Source organism: Bactrocera neohumeralis, chromosome 6, assembly GCF_024586455.1.
Source record: "Bactrocera neohumeralis isolate Rockhampton chromosome 6, APGP_CSIRO_Bneo_wtdbg2-racon-allhic-juicebox.fasta_v2, whole genome shotgun sequence".
Lineage (NCBI taxonomy): Eukaryota > Metazoa > Arthropoda > Insecta > Diptera > Tephritidae > Bactrocera > Bactrocera neohumeralis.
Genome location: NC_065923.1, coordinates 47,282,128 through 47,297,474, shown reverse-complemented (window position 1 = coordinate 47,297,474; position 15,347 = coordinate 47,282,128). Strand labels below are relative to the sequence as shown.

Here is a 15,347-nt window from a genome sequence, read left to right as displayed (position 1 = left end):
GGGTTCAGGGAAGTATTGACTTGATTCAATTTTAAACACACAGATATACCATTGTCAGGGAGGTATTATCCCTGAATATCAATTATATATCTCACACATTGCCCAATATTTTCCATCAAAATTCAACTGTAGTTACTGGAATCCAAATATTCGGTAGCTAAGGGCTTGAACGGTTTTCTTTGGATTTGAAAAATTATTGCTGATAAGATGGCATAGAAAGTAAAATAATCACGTGGGATTTAAAGTTGTGCTATATGGGCAGTAGGCGTGGTTATTGTCCGATTTTGCTCATTTTCACAGCGTGACATAGAAATATGAAAAGAATACCACGTACTAAATTTTGGAGAAATCGGTCAGTCGGGTCCCAAGATAGGGGCTTTTACCCAAAATTGGGAGGATGCACATCGTCAAATTTTACCCCGGTCCCTATGAAGTCTTGTCATCGCGGTGGGAAATTTTAGCTCTTCTGGCATATTTAGTTATTGATTTATCGCATTTTTAGTAATTTTGAACAGTACCGTTATATGAGGGGTGAGCGGGGTTTTCATCCGATTTCATTAATTTTCACACTATCGATAGCAGCTCTTGTATTATTCGCATTCGACGAATTTGATTGTTTTAGATTTAGGAGATATTATGCCCATCTACGAACTTGATTTTTTTTTGTACTAAGGAACCTGTAAATCAAGTTTCAACTTTTCTCGTCACCCTGATCGTATACATATATGTATATATATATATATAACTCTATATCTATATCGATAAGTTTTAGGTGATTCGAACAACCGTTAGGTGGACAAAACTATAATACTCTGTAGCAACTGGTTGTAAGAATATTAAAAATGTTTCTCTAGAAATACTCTTCAGGGAATATACATGAGTTGATATCTTAAGTACTTAACTATCAAAAATATATTTCACTAAACGATGCTCAAAATTCTATAAAGTTTTAACAAAACTAAAAAGTCGCAAGTGGCCAAAATTGGAAAATACGGTAAAGAGGGCAACAGCTGACAACGCCGGAGGTGTGAACAGACGTATTGTAATGGCTGATCTTTTCAGCCTAGTTTCATATGCCTAAGTAGTTACCTTTTATAATTCAGAATTTGGGAACAAAAACAAATTTTAGTCATCGGAAATTGCTTTATTGTTCTTCGAAATATTCTCCATTAAAATCTATACAGTTTTGCATGCGTTTTAACCAATTTTCGAGGCAACTTTGTCGCTCTGATTGGGATCCCTCCAAGACATGCGTTCCGCACGCATCAGGCGCCTTTTGAGGAGTCAGAAAAAAGAAGTCATGCAGTACCAAGTCAGAACTAGTATATGGAGGAAGAGTCATTAAATCGATGTTCTGTAAACTCAAAAATGCAGTGGCTTCAGTCGATGTGTGAGTGCTCGCACTGTCTTGGTGAAGAGTGATCCATCTTCGGCGGCTGGTGTTCCTGATTTCTTGAAAGATGACAGACAAACAAATAGTTGTGTACGGCTAAATTGTTTCCGGTGCGACGATATCCTTCCTGTTAGCTATTTTCGAAGCACCTTGGAATGGATCTTGAAAAAACGTATTAAATCGGATTAAACCAAATTTTTGACAATCGCGTACAAGCGCTCTTCGATTTCGCTTTGTGACTTCACTACCGAAAACAAAATTCGATTGGCGATCATAGATTTGAAATACTGAAATGTTGGAGTATTCTGGTGAAATCGGAGAAGTGACTATGGTTGCTAGGCTTTATTATTGAATTGACTCATTAATCGTTAATTTTAGAAACTGGGATAAAGTAGTACCTTTCATATTCTGAAAATACTGAAGGAAGTAGAACTTGTGTTAACAGACCATAGCGATAAGTATTTATGATGAATTTATGGGTACATTGCCATTAAAGATTTGTAAAAATGTTACTCATACGCCTAGTACGGTAAATATATTACTTGTTTAACAAATTTTGATTAAAAAAAAAAACAAAATGAAAGAAATCACATTTGATTCTATTTCTAAATACAAGAATAAAGTGAGCAAAGAGAATTTTCCTTTTACTAATCTCTGCTGTTCTTACAAAAGTTTCCGCTTTCGCAGCCAAATATGAATTTTTAACGATTCGTAAGTGCAAAAGCATTCAGTTCAAAAAGAAAATTATAACTTGGAAGCGATTTTCCGTGCTGCTGCGCTTCATTAAAACTTCGACACGATGTTTTGACAGCAAATTCTGTTGGACAGCGAAACGAAAAGAAATCAAGAATACACGAAAATAATAATAAAATTCTTAAAGTAATAATTAAGAAGGCAGAAAAACGAAGGTTGTATTCAATTCCAAGAAAGATAATCATAGAAGAAATCGCGAATTTCCGTTGAAAGCGCGAGTGTGATGCGAGTCTTAACAGTGATATGTACTTACACGCATACATAGCTAAAGTAAGGATATACACACACATCCATAAAATGAAGTAAGGATATACACACACATCCAAAGAACAAAGCAATGATATATAGTACACACACATGCAGGCACACTCAGCCAACTGGGAGTTCCGCGCTTGTTTTCTTAAGTGCACTGCAAGTCAGCCTTACAAGTTTAGCAACCAGCCAGCGAGCAAATGTACCAATCAGTCAATCAATCAATCAATTGAGCAGAAAAGTCAGTTGAAGATAATAAAATAACGCCGAGATGAGTCTAAAAAGTCAGTGCCCTGATAAGTCCGGCAATGAGTCAAGAAAATTTCGCAGCCCAAAATGAACTGACTCAGCGCTTTGCCAGCGAAAATCAACAAAGAAAAGCGTTTATTGCAAAAGTTCCTAAGCTCTTCTTGGCATGTGGAAGTAAATCAGCAACACACATGCGGTTTCAGTTTCATAAAAGGCGGTGCTGCCTAATACAATAAATCTAAATACGTGAAATTGCCTATATTTGATTGGAAATGCATTAGTGATGAGCCTGTTGCGAGGGCGTGCGCTATTTATACAAACAACAAAGTGTACTTATTGTTGTGGTTGAACCAGTGAAGGGCGTAAATTTTACGATTGATTTGCGGCCAAACATAAGCGGATTAAGATTAGTGCAAGCTAAACAAGTGGTGATTCATGAGTGGTTTTTGAATAAATTAAGTGGTCTATTGGGTAACCGTTTTTATTTTAATTAATAATGTACTTAAAAGACATATTTTATGCTTTGAACAGGGTAATTAAGTTTGCTACGAAGTTTTTGTAAAACTCAAACGTTTGAGACCTTATAAAGTAGATGCCGGTGTACTGGTATGTGTTGCTATGGAACATTTGTTGTGAACGAGCTTCAAGTGTTTTATAATATTTCTGCATTATTTAAAAAGAATGACATATTTTGTACCTAAAACTGTTGATTTGCGGAAAGCATTAATTTTTTGATTCCAGTGGCCTATGGTGATCACACTCTATCAGAAGCTATATGTTAAACATGTTTTCAACGCTTCAGAAATAATGATTTTGATGTGAGAAATGAGGAACGTGGAAGACCAAAATAAAAGTTTGAAGACGCAACATTGGAAGAAGATGATACTTTCAGTCAAAAGCAAATGACAGCCAAGTTAAATTTTGCACAAAAAACAATTTCAGACCGTTTGAAAGCTATGGGAAAGATCCAAATCTGTGGTATATGTGTAGTATAGTATAGTTTTGTTTACCAAGCGGTTGTAGGTATCAGGGTTATATATGTATATAGGGTTTTTAATAGTGCACCCCAAAATAGACCGATATGGACAGCAGATGACGCCATACTTTTTCCGCTCTTTTGACATTTCTCTTCAGCAAAGTTTGCCATTTCATCATGGAAAGATGCACGATCCAACAACGAGTCGAAATTATTAAAATTTTCTTCCAAATTCGAAGTTATTGGCCTCAATTTTAAGAGCATTCAATTACCAATACCATTTTATGGTATTTGTCGGTAATTTTGATACAACATGACTTCAGATTGCATTGTATGTACTCTGTAAACAACAAAATCAGAAATTGGCTGTTTTAGAGTGTATTGAGCGAAAACTCTGAAACGTCTTTTAAATATTGTGAAACTATCTATGGTTGATTGATTTGATAAAAATATTGTTGTCAAAATTCGGTTTCATTAATACATTCATATACAGATCTTTTTTCATAATAGGTCGCAGTCGCGACGATTTCCTTCCAGCTGTCATTTTCTAGAGGCCGATGAACAGTAAAAATTCGCTTTGACGAATATAGTGAATGTAGAGGCCGTTCATAGCTCTATTTAAGCAATTGAACTGAGTTCGTTTTTATTTATTTGTGACGCGCTGAGTCGGTTTATTGTGAGTTTGTGGTGCACCTGCTTTGTAGAGAGCTTGCCTTTCAGAGAGGATGTATCGAACACGTTATTCTTTGATATCTCGAGCAACCTATTTTGCATTAAGAGAATATTTTTTATGTTCGAGTCAGGAAAGGTTTCTATAAGACGTCCATTGGGTACATTATATTTGGGGTACGGACTAATAAATAAACAAAAAAAAACTAGATGGTCCAAGCAGCGTACACCTCGGCTCTCAAGGCTATTTTGAACAAGTAAGGAAGGACTAAGTTCGGGTGTCACCGATCATTTTATACTCTCGCATGATAAAGTGATAATAATTTACATATTTTTTTATTTTGCTGTAAAATTAATTAGATTAGATCAATTTGTGTACTTTGAGTATTGAATTGTATTTTCATTTCCTAATGTAAATATTATACAGAGAAGGCATCAGATGGAATTCAAAATAGCGTTATATTGGAAGAAGGCGCGGTTGTGAACCGATTTCACCCATATTTGGTATATGTCATCAGGGTGTTAAGAAAATATTATATACCGAATTTCATTGAAATCGATTGAGTAGTTCCTGAGATATGGTTTTTGGTCCATAAGTGGGCGGCGCCACGCCCATTTTCAATTTTTAAAAAAAGCCTGGGTGCAGCTTCCTTCTGCCACTTCTTCCGTAAAATTTAGTGTTTCTGACGTTTTTTGTTAGTCGGTTAACGCTCTTTTAGTGATTTTCAACATAACCTTTGTATGGGAGGTGGGCGTGGTTATTATCCGATTTCTTCCATTTTTGAAAAATATGTGGAAATGTCTGAAGGCAGTTGAAGGCAACTCTATAGAGTTTGGTTGACATAGCTATAGTAGTTTCCGAGATATGTAACGAAAAACTTAGTAGGGGGCGACGCCTTTTTTATACTTTTCAAAAAAATTTTGTCCAAATATGCCATTAACTAATGCGATGCTTTGTGCCCAATTTCATTTTAATATCTTTATTTATGGCTTAGTTATGACACTTTATAGGTTTTCGGTTTTCGCCATTTTGTGGGCGTATTTTGCAGTACAAAAGGCCGATTTTGCCCATCTTCAAACTTAACCTTCTTATGGAGCCAAGGAATACGTGTACCAAATTTCATCATGATATCTCAATTTTTACTCAAGTTACAGCTTGATACACTGATTATAGCGATCGTTCAACGTTTCGATAAAAGTTTCGTATGATTTTCAAAAGAAGGCGCGGTCCTGGCGATTTCTGTCCTGCTGTCTTTCTCTAGAGGTCTACCAACAGTAAAAAGTTGCTTTAAAGAATATAGTCAATGTGGAAGCCATTCATAGCTCTATTTAAGCAATTGAACTGAGTTCGCTTTTTTTCATTTGTGACGCGCTGAATCGGTTTATTGTGAGCTTGTGTTGCACCTGCTTTATAGAGAGCTTGCCCGTCAGAGAGGATGTATCGAACACGTTTTTCTTTGATATCTCGAGCAACCTATTTTGCATTCTGTGAATATTTTTGATGTTCGAGTCAGTAAAGGTTTTTATTGGTCGTCTATTGGGTACATTAAATTTGGGGTACGGACAAAAAATAGCAACATCTAATATTCAGTATGCTGTGAGATAAACATATGTGTATACTTTTCATCTGAAGGTTAGCTCGGCCTACAAAAGATATGGGCTCTAGTGGTTCTCTCTCATACCCATAAATAAGCCCTTCTTTAAACAATGTACTATGAATTTTCTTCATGAAATTCAAAACATCGTTCTGGCAGAGTAAATTTATTTCACTTGCTTATTAAAACTCTTCATCAGGCTTTAGGCTGATGTTCAAGCATAAAATATTTAATCAACTTCATTCCGGTCACTTTAGCAATAGTTTTGTGGCAGCATATTATCCTTGTTTATTATTCTTTTTCATTTCCGTACTAACAATCAATCAGCCTAAAATCTTAAAGTTGCTTGTTGCAATATTTGCATGTCTTATCCTAAATATTATATTTATTTAGTTTATGTAAGCGGAAATATTGTATGATCCACACATATTCAGCCCTTCAGCTATTTTCATGCGTTCATTATAGCATATCTTCATTAAAGTATTTGCGTTGTGCTTTGCATGCATGTGTTTGTAAGTCATGAAGTAAGTGCGGAAATTTCCCAAAAGTTAATTTCAAGGTTCATCAGGCTTTTATCTTCTTGCAAGCCATTGAGGCTTTATTATTATCTGCTATTGTTAGCTATATATGTGTATGTATATATATATTAGGGTGAACGCTATTTCCCCAAATTGCTGTTGTTGCCTTGAAATACGATTCAATGCAAACAAATGAGAACAAAGACAACTTAAACTGTGTCTTAAGTTTAAATTAAGCATCAAATGTATGATAATTACTGTGTTCATGTGGTACACCATGAGGTATGAGCAACACATAATGTATAAATCACTTGTACGAATGCACAGGTCTTTTGATGTATAATTTTAACTGCGTTTAACTTTTACAATGATGTTTTTATAAAAAAATCATTAAGCACTTTTTGTAGAGCGGAGTATTTTGCAGCAGAATATCACTTCTCCAAGTTTCTATACTAATTTGCTTTATGAAAAAATCAAAAAATCTCAGATTACATAAAAAAAGAAAATAAATATAATTTAGGCATAGTTTATATTGAAAATAAAGAACTTGTTGCTTTGGAACCTTATTTGTAGGGCAAAAACTGAAACTTTAGGGGGAGTTTTCAGAATACAATCGATAAGGAAAATAGCGGAGTTCTTAATACACATATATACATATATGTATACATATATACAACATACAAATATTGAATTATTGAGTCTATTCTTTGCTCCTGGTTTCAGCTTACACTGATCACCAAAGCCAATAGTGTAGAGACTTTATAACAAACTATATTGTAGTTTATGTAGTTATTGTTGCCCTTAACTATCCTTAAAAAAGGATGCTTTCGCTTTCGCTTTCTACACTTTGAAGTGGTTTGGTGGTGTAATTTTAAATTTGACTTAGTTGAAACTTGAGTATACAAACATAATGTTATATGTATGTGGCAGGAAGCTGAGAGTAGCTACAAATTCTAGCAGTGATTCAAACTAAGAGTTTAAATAAGTTATGGCTTGTGTTGGAATATTTAACAAACGTTAAATTTATGCTTTAGAAAATACTCATTAGAAAGATCTTAAAATCAAATTTTTACACTGTAACCTATTTATTTGCAATAGGGGGATCTTTCTCACTTTTAAGGCTGCTAGCAGGGCGTATATTCTTGATATTACCCTAGTATCTTGAGAAATTATTCTCTTGAACTCATAATGAAGAGTTTTACATGATCATGAATATAATAGTTTGAGCTTGGGCGGATTGCGTCTAGCAAATGCAAGCTATAGGAACATTGGGAATAATTGGAACCTATGCTGCACAAATATTCGATCAGCATTTTCAAGCGCGCTCTAAAGAGATTCAAGCTGCGGCTTTTTAAAAACGCTGAAAGGAAAAGAGCAACCACGCTGAAGGACATCGAAGTAGACTTATATCATATCATCGAGCAGAAGACTTTTCAACAAATCCCGTATAAGTGAATATAAAACAGAACTGTAAGTCACCGAGGACACTTCTGCGAAAGTGTAGAGGACTCATATAAGTGACACTAGGGAAGCTTCGAGAGGGCTGTAGAGCGTTCCTGGACCCTCTGGTACCCAAGACTTGGAGACTCATTAAAGTGCCGCTTATAACGAAAACTGGAAAGATGGGAGATCTCTTTTCGTTGCTGGAGATTTCAGATCCATTAACCTATACTCGTTTCTGCTGAAAACATTGGAGAGCTTCATGGGCTTGTACATTATGCGTAAAATACCCAGCAAAGGCAAGTTATTGTCATATTTGGTGTGATGATAATTCACAAGCAATTGTTGAGAGACCATTACATCCTCAAAAAGTGACTGTTTGGTATGCTTTGTGGGCGGAGGGAATCTTTGGTCTATATTTCTTCAGCTGATTGACGCCTTGATAGAGAATATTCAGCGGATTATTGCTGACACACGGTCCCCGTTGCTGCAAAAGTGGTCGAAATCTGGGCCTTACAATTGGAATTTATTATCGCCAGCCGCGACGGTCACTTGTCCGAAATCATTCTTTAAACTTAATGGCAAATCCTTAACTTTATTTTGTTCATACATTTTTGGTTATAACATTAAATATTATTGTATTCTATTTTATAAATATTATCTTACTATAAATATTATCTGTTTTTGAAAACTATAAGACTAAAAAACATTTCTTAACTAGGAAGCACTAATAATATTGTTTGCCATATTAAAGAGTCGTGTATTGTTCGTCAAATGCTAATAGCTTGTGTATTATATAACAATACAATATAATTGATAAGGCACATTTTGAATACAATTTTGGATCCTAAGCTCAGGAAAATGTTCTATGTATTTTAAAACGCTTAGAAGATTTGATTGTTTGTTTGTTTGAATTGAATACGCTGCGAAACTCCTTGACAAATTTTGTAATTTCGTGAGAATGAGACACCTCTGGGCATTACTGGAATTAGTTTACATATATTCAATATTGCATGAACATTTGACTGTAAAAGAAAATTTGTTCACATTGGGTTCTACACAATGTGTTGATCGCTCAAAAAAAGGCTCACGTCGTTTGGTCAAGAGAAATGTCAACCAAATACGATAGCGATACTTCGAAACACATTGACATTGTGGCAGGTGATGAATCATGGACTTATGTGTATGAGCAATGCGAGCTCTCACACATCGCCTCCACGATGGAGATATGTACATACCTCGTTCAGAGGAGCAAAAGTGTTTCGACAATTGGTTCAAACGCAAGCAAAAGTTTATAGATGTTAATGGAGAATATTTTGAAAAGCAATAAAACGATTTGGATGATTAAAATTTGTTTTTGTTCTCGAATCCCCAAATATAAAAAGGAATTCTCAAATTAAGGAGGCATACAAGTTCTTATGTATAGTCGAAAAAATATTCATAAGAAATACTTTGAATGCAATTTCGGGTCACAAGCTAGGGAAAAAGTTAGTTATTTTTTTAATAAATGAAGTATGCATATCAAACAAATTATTTTGAGAATTTTTTCAGGGGGTTGCTAACTGTTTTGAAATTTTAAACTATTAAAATTGTATTAAATTTTGAAATATTTTTAGCTTAAATATTACTTATACATGATGTAAAACATTGAAATTAACTAATGCAATCACAAAAGAACGATTTTCGGCTCGACTGGCCCTCCTGTTGCAGTGGAGAGGATTGTCGTGTTGCAGTGGAGAGAAAGCAGACAGTCTACCTAGCAATGTTACAATCCACCACAAAACCCGTAGGGATAGATACCGGAAGTGGAAGAGGGAAGCGAGACACATATGCAGGCTAAACAAGAAAAAAACGTTAACTTCGGCTGCACCGAAGCTAATATACCCTTCACAGGTGCATTTCTTTTAGTAACTACATATATGTTCAGTTTGTATGGAAGCTATATGCTATAGTAATCCGATCTGAACAATTTTTTCGGAGATTACATTGTTGCCTTAGAAAATAATCTATACCAAATTTGGTGAAGATACATTGTCAAATGTGAAAGTTTTCCATACAAGAACTTGATTCCGATCGTTCAGTTTATATGGCAGCTATATGTTATAGTTGTCTGATATCGGCCGTTCCGACAAATGAGCAGTTTTTTGAAGAGAAAATGACGTTTGCGAAATTTCGAAAGGATATCTTAAAAACTGAGGGACTAGTTCGTATATATACAGACGGACGGACGACGGACATGGTTAAATCGACTCAGCTCAACACACTGATCATTTATATATGTATATACTTTATAGCGTCTCTGACGCTTCTTTCTGGGTGTTACAAACATCGTGACAAACTTAATACTATATACATACCCTGTTCAGGGTATAAAAAGAGAGAGTTTCCATACTGTGTGAATGATTAAAACCTATCGTCAACAAACTGATTGGGCCTTACCAGTGCGGCTTTTGACCTGGTAAAACTACTATCGAACAGATTTTCACCATGCGCCAAGTCTTGGAAAATACCCGTGAGAAGAGAATCGACACACACCACCTATTCGTCAATTTCAAACCTTCTTTTGACAACACGAAAAGCAGCTGCCCTTAACCGCTATGTCTGAATTTAGTATTCCCGCAAAACTAATACGGCTGTGTAAAGTCACGTTGGAAATCAGGATCGGGAAGAGCCACTCTGAGGTTCGATAGCAAACAAGGTTTCAGACAAGGCGACTCCCTTACGATCGACTTCTTCAAACTGCTCTTGGAGAAAATAATTTGAGCTGCAGATCTGAATATGGAAGGTACAATAGCACTGAATATGCCGATGATATCAATATCATTGGCCATAACAGGTGGACAAGACAAAATATCTCCTGTCATCAAACAAACAGTCGTCGCACTCGCGACTAGGCTCCCACGTCACTGTCCACAGTCATTACTTGGAAGTCGTAGATAATTTCGTTTATCTTGAAACTAGTATTAACATCAACAACAATGTCATCCTGAATAACTCTTGCAAACAGGTGCTACTTCGGACTGAGTAGGCAATTGAGAAGTGACGTCCTCTCTCGACGAACAAAGACCAAATTATACAAGGCACTCATCATCCTATATTGTGTGGAGACATGGGCGACGAGAACATCTGATGAGTCGACGTTGCGAGTTTTCGAAAGAAAGGTTCTGCGGCAGATTTAAGGTTCTTTTCGCATTGTTCACGGCGAATACCGCAGTCGATAGAACGATAAGCTATCCGAGATATATGACTACATTGACATAGTTCAGCGAACTAAGAGACAACGCCTTCGCTGGCTAGGTCATGTCGTTGGAATGAACGAAAACACACCAGCTCTCAGACTATTCGACGCAGTACCCGCCGGGTGAAGCAGAGAAAGAGGAAGACCTCCACTACGTTGGAAGGACCAGGTGGAGAAAGACCTGGCTACACTTAGAATCTCTATTTGGAAGAATAACTTAAATCATATCAATTGCCACGGCAAAATTATTTCGATGTCTTTAGTTTTCTGGTTTTTGGTTATTAATTATGTTCTTCAAATAATAATACTAATTACACATAGTTACAATACATACTCGTATAAAAACGAAAAACTTGTATGGGGCACATCTAGTGTGAGTTTTAATAAAATTCTTCATGTATTAAAAAAGTTCGTTTATATTTTAATAGCTTAGGTTTCAAAGGTATAAAAGCACCTGCCAACATTTTAAGTCGATAGCTCGAATAGTTTGTGAGTTACAGCCTTCTGAACTGCAGCTACTCGTTTTTCTCATGACTGGTTGAGATGTTTTCAAATTTACCAGAATGATTACTAAGAGACAAATGTTCTGACCATTAACAATTTTCAGCGTGTTCTGTGCATAGTTCTCCATACAATGACCTTCCTATGGTTTTTTGATATGATCAAAAATCGCATTTTGACTGGCCAAAAAAGGTTACCATCACTTTTGGTTAATTAAGTTTTTTAGAATTTTTGTTATTCTTCTCGTCCATAGATCATCGTACGGACAATATCTTCTAGTAGAGAACTTTTTTAGGTTCAGAGTGCGCAAGTAATTAGAAATGTATTTAAGTTGTTTGTTCAACATTTTAACTGTATATATTTAAATTTGTGAATACACTCTTAAGAGTTTATAAAAATTTCATTATTTTGTTTTTGATTTCCAAAAAGTCTCCTTGATTTTCGTTGTCATACTAGGTGTGCCCTTTAAGATTACGAACAGCTAAACCCAAAACGTTTAAATTTAAAAATGTGTAATTTCGGAAAGACGTTTTTGAAAGCAACGGCATAACAAAGGAACGGAACAAAAGTCAATATTGCACTCTTACCATTTCGTAACTGTTAATTGCAGTGTTGCATTCTACAGGATGTGGAACGTAGGCATTGTGTAACTAATTGTTTCTGTTACTGATTGAATTTAGTTTTCTGATTTGGCAATTGCTTTTGTTATTTTATTTTTCTCCGATTTATGAACATTAAATTTTTGGTGACTTGTTTTTTGTGTTGTAGTATTTGATAAAAATTTAAGCTGTTGTCCATAGTGACTAGTGTGTGCTGTTGTTGTGAGTGAATTATAGATTATACAACACAGATGAAGTTGCAGCAGCGAAATAAAAATTCTGGTGCAGCAAGTAAATATATTTTGTTGCAAGAACTAAATTTTTTACACACGCAAGAATATTTGTAGCTTATTTAGTTTAGACCTTGCTGTATTTAGGTTTTTGTCTTTACTTTTTACAGTTGATTTATTTAGCACTTTTTATTTAGTTAGCAAAAGTTGTTGTTGTGTTTTATTTAGAATAACGAGCATTTTACGTTTTGTGTGTTGAATTTAAGTTATTCGCATTCACTTAGTGCGTGTCCAAATGTAAGGCGTGGTGTCTAAGCTTTGGTAATGCGACACCGATATTGAGGCTAAAGGAGTGTTGGTAAAATAGCGGTACAAGTTGCAAATGAGAGACAAAGCAAGGGAGCAGACGTAAGTGAATAGAGCGACAGAGCGTGTGTTGAGTAGGCAGTGTTGGAAAGCGAGCAATAGAGTGAGAGAGTGATCGAGTTAGTGTTGTAGTAGGGAAAAAGGGAAAGAGAGAAAGAGTAGTTAGTTATTAGTGATTAGTTTGTGGCAGAAACAGAAATGAAAGCACAGAATTTCATTTGTTAAGGTTTTGAAAATCAGTGAAAAGCATTTATAAATGAAAATTGCGTAGAGTGCAACAGTTAAGAATTTTAAGAAAATAAAGAGAGAAAGAAATATTAGAAAATATTATGTGTTCATTATTTGTTACATAAAGTGGACTAATGTGTTGCATAAATATTTTGCTTTCAATATAAAATAATAAAAATTATTTTAGAAAATATTTCATATTCTTCATCTTATTTTAAATACCTTCATTTTATCTTCGTGTTCTTAAGAGAATTGAGAGCGTGAGAAATTTCGTGCTTAATTTAATTTACTCAGCAGGTTATTCAATTACCTTTTGTGAGATATGTCTTCGATACGAAAGTTTGGAGATTTATATTTTAGGTGTAAGTAAGGGAAAGATGAAATGTGTGGCCTTCACTCGTTTATATTATTAATCCTCTGAGAAGTCTAATATAGTCACTAGTTGGAGAGCAAATAATAAGATTATCCCACTGAGTACTCTAATAAGCGAAAGTATGGCTTTTTAGCAATTATTCGTTAACTACGTAATGATTACTTCGAAAGTCCCTGTTTTTGAAATATCCATTCGAAATTTCGAACACGTCCGTTGTCCTTCAAGAAGCTGCCCCTTTGTCGCAACCGCCAATATCGGACAGCTATAGAAAAGGGTGATCCATTTCAAGGTTCCCTACTTTTTAAAAGAAGAAACACAGAAACTTCAAATTTAATGGGGAATGTTTATAATCATTCGAAAGAACATTCTATGGCATTTATTTCTTGAAGATTATCGCTTTCAAATGTTGGCCGAGGCTACATCTCAGATGGTCCATTCCTTGTATCTAATTTTCAATAACTTGTTCGAGCGTTTCGACTGGTAACTGGCGAATGACATACGTGACGTTTTTATCCAAGGCATTTTCTTTTTTTGTTTTTGTTTCCAGCGGGCGGGTAGTATACAGTATGCACGATTTGTACTGCTCGATATATGTACACCTCATTCGCTAAATCAGTATTATCTTACTAGATTGGACTTGCAAAACGGTACGCCTTCATACTAAACCCTTAACTCATTCATCTGTAGCTTTGTGGAAAGGCCTCGCGGGACTGCCGCTAAGCATTACCTATTGGCTCACGTCATTAGCTCGCTATTTGCGACTCTAGCTTAACTGGTTCTTTGTCGTTCGGCTCTTCTCAGCTCATGCAGTATCTGAGCTGTCGCACTCTCCATGGTGTAACATACTTGTCTCGTTTGCTGCAAATAAGGCACTATTTTACAAGGTGTTATGCGGCCTAGCACTTCCATCTCCAGATCCCGCCGCTCTGTTGTAAATCTCGGGCAGTAGAAAAATATATGATCCGCATTTTCGCTATTGCTACCATAGATAAAGCAAGTAGCTCCATTGTCATGACCGTGATGACCGTACCTATTCAGGTACTCTCTAAAGCATCCGTGTCCTGTTAAGAGCAGTGTCATGTAAAAGTCTATCTTACCGTGCTACTGTTCCACCCATGCTTGCACATTTCCGATTAATTGATGCATCCATCCTCTCTTTCCTGCTGTGTCTCTACGATTTTGCCATTCTATATGCTGAGTTGTCTTTCCTCTTTACGCTCCGCCATTATCAGCTTCTTGCCTATAATTTTGCTCTTGTCGTAGATCAGCTTCAGTCTCGAGCCATTATATCTGGCGGCATTATCCCAGATATAATACTAGCGACTTCATGAGACACCGAGCGGAATGTGGTAATAGTTTTAATTGCACTTAACCGAAAGGCCTGAATCGATGCGGGATTGTCCGCATAGACTTTAGAATTTAAATAGTTTAAGGGTGTGATATCACACGATCTTGGTGGCCAATCGACCGGCCCAAAACGTGAAATTATCTGCTCACCGAAGTATTCTCTCAATAAATCCATTGATTGATGCAATGTGTGGGAAGTGGCGCCCTCTTGTTGGAATCAAATGATTATGAGCTTCAATTTCAGGCATCAAATAGTCGCTCATCATATCGCGGTAACGGTCGTCATTGATGGCTACGTTCTCACCGTTGTTTTTTCTGGATGAAATGGCAGCTCTTGAATCTCTTCAGGTTACTCTTAATCCCAAATGTGGCAATTTTCTTTGTTTACATACCCATTGAGACGGAAATGAGCCTCATCGCTGAACAAAATTTGGCTCGAAAACGTCGGATCTTCTCGGAAACTTTTCAAGAGCTCATTTGTAAACGTTGATCAAACGTAAGTCTTTCACGATGAAATGCCAAACAATACTAAACAAAAATAATACGATAGCACGACCCACACGTGATCTGTCGAAAAAGGCTATGGAAAACATACCTCTACTTGGATCACCCATTATATA

At 35.9% G+C, this 15,347-nt stretch overlaps 1 protein-coding gene across 6 annotated transcripts in view; it reads right to left on the bottom strand.

Moving 5' to 3' along the window:
- The window catches only part of LOC126762568 (regulating synaptic membrane exocytosis protein 2), a 421,139-nt gene that overhangs the window by 27,397 nt on the left and 378,395 nt on the right, over positions 1–15,347 (bottom strand). The window contains exon 16 of one of the 6 annotated variants that reach the window (XR_007667481.1): positions 12,172–12,757. The exons of the other annotated variants lie outside the window; for them this stretch is intronic. The gene's annotated coding sequence lies outside the window, so the exon portion shown is untranslated. The remainder of the gene's footprint in view (positions 1–12,171; positions 12,758–15,347) is intronic. 6 annotated transcript variants of the gene reach the window in all.